General features: G+C 41.4%; 1 protein-coding gene across 1 annotated transcript in view; it reads right to left on the reverse strand.

Annotated features, from left to right (window-relative positions):
- shank3a (SH3 and multiple ankyrin repeat domains 3a) overlaps positions 1–6565 on the reverse strand; it is a 1012090-nt gene extending 1005525 nt beyond the window's left edge. Inside the window, exon 1 of the mRNA XM_087999457.1 lies at positions 6347–6565. The gene's annotated coding sequence lies outside the window, so the exon portion shown is untranslated. The remainder of the gene's footprint in view (positions 1–6346) is intronic.
- Positions 6566–7276: the final 711 nt, after the last annotated feature.

Genomic DNA, 7276 nt, shown 5'->3' on the forward strand with positions numbered 1-7276 from the left:
TGGTCAAAGGCTTTCAAATTAGATGCATATCAGAAATTGAATAACTTAATATACTTCTATATGCAATTGGGAATATAGTCAACATCATTATAGCTCACCAAGGTACAAAATAAGCAACATATACTCTCAAAGAAGTACTAAAAGCTTTTTTCAATTACTTTACCCTCAGAACAAAGCAATATTTTCAAAAATCAAGATTAAATCCAAAAGTTAGCATCCAGTGGAATCCATAGATAATTTTGTTAATTACCTCTAAAGATTAGTGGAAAATATGACTTTGGAGGTTTAACATCAGAATTTATAAGAGACAGAATTATATTTAGAATTGCCCATGAGTCTTTGTCAGATTTATTATTGTTTAAAGATGATTTGACTCCAGAGAAAGCCTACAAATGGTGACTGAAGCCCAAGCCTGAAAGCAACACAGATCAACCCTGAGAAGAATAAAGCAACCTGTCACAGGAGATCAACTGAATCCACTTAGTTCTTAAGATACAAAAGCCTTACAGAGACATGTGAGAAACTTTACAGCAAGTTGAAGCAATACCATATATTACCAGTCATTGTCAGTGCTGCAGAGCAAGCACATCTCTCAGGCACAAGCACTGTTCAGCTTTTTAAGAAATATTTATCTGTAAAACAACAGGTTGTTTTCACAAAATGTGTCAAAGTCAAGTAGCGAGAAGGTAAATACCTATTCATGCATTTATTCATGAGGTAGAACAGGCTACAATAGAAAAGTAGCTAAAAGTATTACTGGAGGAATTAGGGGTCCAAACTTACCTCTTTGGCAAGAAAATATTCATGCGAACGTGTACCGTACTAATGTTATGCTCCATACAGGGACAAGTGTCATTATGTTCTCGGGTAAAGTAACATGGTTGATGAAACACTGTCTATAGCTGTCAGCAGTGTATCTACATGGTCCAGAGGATATAGCACTTAAGATTAAAGGTATGCTACAAGAGGCACTCCAACAGAAGGTGATCACATAATCAAAAACTTATATGTGCTTCACAATCAAGAACTTTCAGCTTTGAGCAAGAACCCATGCCCTGATTTCATTCTTCACCAAATGGTTGAAGGAGTCAGACTAGTTAAAGTCAATAAACAACTGGTCCAGAAATAATTAGTTACAGAACAACAGTCAAGGGACATTTAATGAAGGAACAGCAGGTTGCAGAAGATCCAGTCAAAGGACAACCAATAGAAGGTTTCCTAAGATTCCCAAAACTCATTACCGAACCTAAACAGAAGACAGAATCCTCTGAGATTAGTTATATTAGTATAAGAAATTTGTTTGATGCTATTGATAAGAAATGATAGTCAGTGAGCCAGAAGATTAGCTCCACCCAATTTGACAATGGCAGAGGCAATAGCAATATGACAACGAATGTGTCACAGTTTGCTGGCATTGTGTGGAAGGATGGCCAGACTGAAGGTCCAGTGGGTTTCCAATGAACACATTTTGAGTGTCAACAGAATGTCACAATGGTCAATGACTTATCAGTGTAAAATGGGGTGCCACTGTGGCTCAGTGGTTAGCACTGCTGCCTCACAGCGCCAGGAAACCAGGTTCGATTCCAGCCTCAGGCGACTGTGTGGAGTTTGCACATACTCCCCATGCCTGTGGGGGTTTCCTCTGGCTGCTCCGATTTCTTCCCACAGTCCAAAGATGTGAAGGTTACGTAAATTGGCCATGCTAAACTGCCCATAGAGTTCAGGGTTTGTAGGTTAGGTGTATTAGTCGGGGGTAAGTGTAGGGTAATGGGTCTGGGTGGGTTACTCTTCAAAGGGTCCGTGTGGACTGGGGCCAAATGGCCTGTTTCCACACAATAAGGATTCTATGATTGTTCCAGCTTCACTTCAGAAAACTTTTCTGGAGAGGATACACCAGATGCAGGGTCAGAGTTCAGTTAACTGTGTGGTGGTCTGGGTACTCCAATAACATCGAAGATCTCATAACCCATTGCAAAACCTGTAACTGTGGTGAAATGTTTTCCAACAACTGTAAGAGTCAGCAAGTTTGGGAGAAAACACAAGTAATCAGATAGCCAGTTGTTAATTCTGAATCTTTAACTGAGGTTGCAAGGTCACAGTTCTGGGTTAAAGGGGCAGATTTGAAATAAAGATGGGGAGGAATTACTTCTCTCAGAGGGTCATGAGTCTGTGGAACTCAGTACCTCCAAGTGCAGTGAATGCAGGGACACTGATTAAATGATTGATTGACAGATAAGATCTGATAGATTGAATTTAATTAATATCATAGGAAAGGGTTCTGGAGAATGAGCAGGAAAATAGAGTTGATGCCAAGGTGGGATCACTCAGGATTGTATTAAATGGCAGAGGAGGTGCGACGGGTTAAATTCTTCTTACATCCCTATAACTCAGTTAAAAATCACACAACACCAGGTTATAGTCCAACAGGTTTAATTGGAAGCACACTAGCTTTCGGAGCGTCGCTCCTTCACCAGGTGATAGTGGAGGGCTCAATCCTAACACAGAATTTATAGCAAAAATTTACAGTGTTATGTAACTGAAATTATACATTGCAAATTGATTGTCTGTTAAGCCTTTCATCTGTTAGAACACCGTGATAGTTTCACTTCTTTCATGTGTAAATCACAAAACCTTTTTTAAAAAAGTTGCGTTCTCGGGTTAGCTGTTAACAATAGTGATAGCTAGACAATATGTTGAAGGTGTTGGCCCCCTGTGTTCTCTGTCTATGCCATGATGTTTAGATTGATTTTAATCTAAAAAGTGAGATAACGGAGTTTTACATGAATTCATGCAGTTTTTGAGCAAAGTACAATGTAACCCTGCAAGTACAAATTCACCCCACAAAATATATATGTGCATGTGGGCTTTTGTGTATGTGTGTGTGTGTCTATCTGTCTGGGTTGGGGGTTGTGAGTGTGAGAAAGTGTATGTGTGTGTGTAGTGAGTGTAGAGTGTCTTAAGTCTGTGAGAGGATGCATGTGAGAGTGTGGGAGTGTGTGTGTCTGTAAGGGCGTGTGTGGGTGTCTGTGTGCGCTTCTGTGTATGTGTGTGTCCGTGTGTATGTGTGTATAGGAGTGCGTGTGTGTGTGTAGGGGTGTCTGTGTGTGTGTAGTGCAATGGTGGTCACCTGTAATGTGACATGAACCCAAGGTCCTGGTTGAGGCCCTCCCTATGGGTACTGAAATTTAGCTATCAGCCTCTGCTTGGCCACTTTTAACAGACAATCAATTTTTCAATGTATAATTTCAGTTACATCACACTGTAAACTTTTGTTATAAATTCTGTGTGTTAGGATTGAGCCCTCCACTATTACCTGATGAAGGAGTGATGCTCTGAAAGCTAGTGTGCTTCCAATTAAACCTGTTGGACTATAACCTGGTGTTGAGATTTTTAACTTTGTACACCCCAGTCCAACACCGGCATCTCCAAATCATGACTCCTATAACTTAGTGTGCAACACTGTTTGACAAACAAATGGTAATGGCAGATTTAAGTCAGATACTGAGGTGATTCAGAAGAGCAAATTCCAAAAGAGAATTTCATTTCTGCATCCTCCCAGGAAGAATCTTCAGGTCCAGTGACAGAGATTATGCCAAGCAATCAGAAATTCTCAAATAGTACAATTGAAGAAGTGCGCATGTTGGTGTCAGCAATACTACATTCACAGAAGATGAATGAAAGCATCCAACAGGTTGAAGTAAAGGGTCAGTATGCTGGAGCACAGATTTAATGGCAATTTAACAGTGAAATTCTGCTCCTATAGATTGAAGATATAGTGCATACAACTTTATGGAAGCGATCACTGAGGAGGGATAAGCAACATTCAAAGATTTAACATGAGCAGGAATAAATTTCCTGTGTAAAGGTCTATTTTATTTAGACTATTAACTAAGATTTGCTGCAAGGGCTGTGTATCTTTGACCTTCATTTTTTTCTTTACCCATAATGCTCATGTCTTAATCTCTCCGTGTCTGGATGTGCATGGGATTTTTTAAAAGGGGTAGAGTTTAGGTTACAGAATTAAGTGAGTAATTCATGTTCCTTTCTGGCTTTTGGTTCAAATCTGATCATGTACAATAAATACTTTTTTTTTCTTAATGAAAAACCTGGTATGCATATTTTTGTAACTTGAATTAGACAGTTTGATAAAATTGAACAACTTGGTGGCTTAAGCAAATGTTTGCATATCTGACGATTCTGGGAATAGGGGCTTGATTTCCAGTGGGTTGTGATACCTGGTCTACAGATCCAGGGTTTCTGCAGTAAAAAAATTCCATGTTTCAATAAAACTGTCCTCCACAAGGAAATACATAAGATAACAGATCCTTCCATTTAAAGGGACTTCTAGCCCTCTCTGTTTCTGGACCAGAATCAAAGTCAACAGTCTTCAATCCAGAGACCTATACATTTTCCAATCCTATACAGAGTGCATTCTGAGTCACCCAGTCTACATCTAACCTGGGCCTTATGTACACGGAGATGTGTATGAGAGAGATGTAATAAGGCAATGCTGATAGAGAATGTGGCAGCAAATCCACCTTACTGTGAGCAACTGTACAGGGAACTCCTGCAACTTGATGAGCAGTGGCATGGATTGCTCACGTAACACACTCTTTCTTTATTGTGTACAATCTCAGGGCCCTGAGTTTAAAGATTTGTTAATGCACAAAAATCGAGGCCTACTTTGCTCAATCGTCCTTTTACACAAAGACTCTCTGGAGGTCCGTACAATCAACGAAGAGGAAATGATTCAGATGCAGTGTGTAGCTACGGTTTTCCAGCAGGGGAAGTCTGGCTCCTCCTTCAGTACCAGTCACAAACCCTAACGTGGTAATGTTCCCTGCTCCCTGCCACAATCTCCTATCCCACAATGCCACCATTCACTGCTCCATCTCTCACCATGATTACTAAAAAGCTGCAAAGACTCACTGAGCATTGCCTCATTGTATTTCTAAGATCATGGTTTTTAGGATAAGGAGTAGCTGATTTAAAACAGAGATGAGGGGCAATTACTTCTCTCACAGGGGCATGAAGCTGTAGAACTCACTAATACAGAATGCAGTGGATTCTGGGACACTGAATAAATGTAAGGAGCAGATAGATATATTTTGAATGGGTGATAAGTTCAAAGGGTTATGGGGATCAGGCAGAACGTGGGAGTTGAGGCTGAGACAAGATCACCCAGTATTAAATGGTGGAGCATGCTTGAGGGGTTGAGCTGTCTACTCCTGCTTCCAGTTCTTACGTTCTGCTTATTATTTTTCTGTAAGGTGACTGAAGTTGCACAGAGGAAATCCACAGCCATTCACTGTACAGCTCCATTCTACAGATTATAAAATGAATAGGTGAGCTGTTTTTGGTAATATTCACTGAAGGTAGAATTTGGTTCAGAGCACCAGAGAAACTCTTGGCTCTCTCTCCAAAAACTGGTACCTTGGGATTGTTAACATTCACCTGAGCTGTTAAAACAGTCCAAGTTTTACCCTTTTCACCCATTAACAGAGATAGCACTCAACGTTACAGAATATGCTTCATTGAGGCAGAATGCCAAACATACAAAAACTTGCCCAAACATCAATCCAACGCAAGAAGAGGTTGGAATCTGTCGGGAGGCTGGCTGGAAAGTCAACTGATGTGCAAGCTTTTGGACCACACCAAAATATGAAGACAACAGCAAGGCGGTATGGTGAACAGGGCAATGCTTTCATTTAAATGGTGTATTCTGCCAAGAGAACATAAGGCAAAGGTAGTTTAGAGAGGTGTTCAAAGTTAGAAAGATCGATAGAATCAGTTCCCACTAGCAGAGGGCTGAAGAACCAGAGCACCAACAGAAGGTAATGGCAAAAAACAACAGTATGAGAAAACCTGATATATGTGACTGGCTCAGGTCTGAAATACACAATCTGAGAGTGTGGTAGAGGCAGATTTAATCATGGCTTTCAGAAAGGAATTTAGTAAACACTTAAATAGAAAAATGTTATGGCAAATCAGAGAGCGGCACTACATGACATAAACACACGGGCAGAATGTGCTGGAACCATTCTATGCTTCTATTTGATAAATCAGAGAATCGGGATGACAAAGACACATTTTGATGTGGAAGAGATTTGGTCGTTTGTTGTCAATATTGTGTTGTACATGCATGTACAAAGAGAATGTTTAATGTACACCTGATGAGGAAAAGAACCAACATCATCTCATGCTGAGGTCCCTCAAGGGTCATGAGCCAGACATATGACAGGAGTGTGACAGGAAACAGCACAGTCAACTTAAGCTTGTGCTGGGGAATTTACTCCGAAGCACTGAGCCAGTCCAAGAGATCAGGTGACCCAGAAGTCTTGCTTACCTTCGGCTCTCAGTTACAGAGAAACATCGGCAGGCACCAACAGTTCTATCAATGAAGTTCCCCACACTCACGGATCAGGCAGACAGCGATGAACCCCAGTAAATCGACACGGCACTTTGTGGGAATCACTGTCCACAACGAAGGGACCGAACCCGCTTGAAATAAACAGGATGTGTCCTCTTCCTCGACTCAGAGTGTCCACATATTGTGCTCTGTTCCAGCTGCAGCTCTAGCATAAGGGAGGGAGAAAGAAAGAATGCTATTCCTGACCCTCACTGTGGCCACTTAATGGCTCCAGCTCATAAAATGACCCAGCACGGGAGGGAAAACAAGGCAGGATGTGACACCAATCAGTGAGGGAGGAAGCACCTTGCTAAGGCATGCACTGCTTCCCAATCTCAGCAACACAGGATGGAGACATGAAAAGACACAGGAAGCTGGTGGGGACCCAGAGGAGAATACCTAGCAGCTGCAGACTCTGAGATAACAAGGCATTGTTTACTAGTTCCTCAGACTCGAAGCATTACAGGACACTGCACTTGGCATGCAAAGAAACCAGCTCACAGGCAACATGGATCAAATCCCTAGGTGAGCTGAGAGCAGTCAGGGTTCCTCAGCGATGGGATTTAAAACTTTCAATGCCAATACTCGAGGAAAACCGCACAGGCTCTTCTTTGGAAGTCTGGCAGACAGAAAAAAACTCTGATTGGGAAGTGGCTGCAGGAAGAGGCTGAGTAAAGAACAGAGTAGGATAAGAAACCAATGTCACAGTTCAAACTGATTTTCACTCAATTCCTGAACGAATGCTTTCTCATTCCTGGGTGACAACTGAACTTCCAAAGGACAAGCATGTCCACAAGCAAATGAGTAGTCGATCAAACCTTCAACTCTAACCTGTGAAACCATGTTCAGACTGGACTGTGCTGATCG

This window comes from Chiloscyllium plagiosum, unplaced genomic scaffold (genome assembly GCF_037043375.1).
Source record: "Chiloscyllium plagiosum isolate Xiang-an unplaced genomic scaffold, Cpla_swu_hap1 HiC_scaffold_23, whole genome shotgun sequence".
NCBI lineage: Eukaryota > Metazoa > Chordata > Chondrichthyes > Orectolobiformes > Hemiscylliidae > Chiloscyllium > Chiloscyllium plagiosum.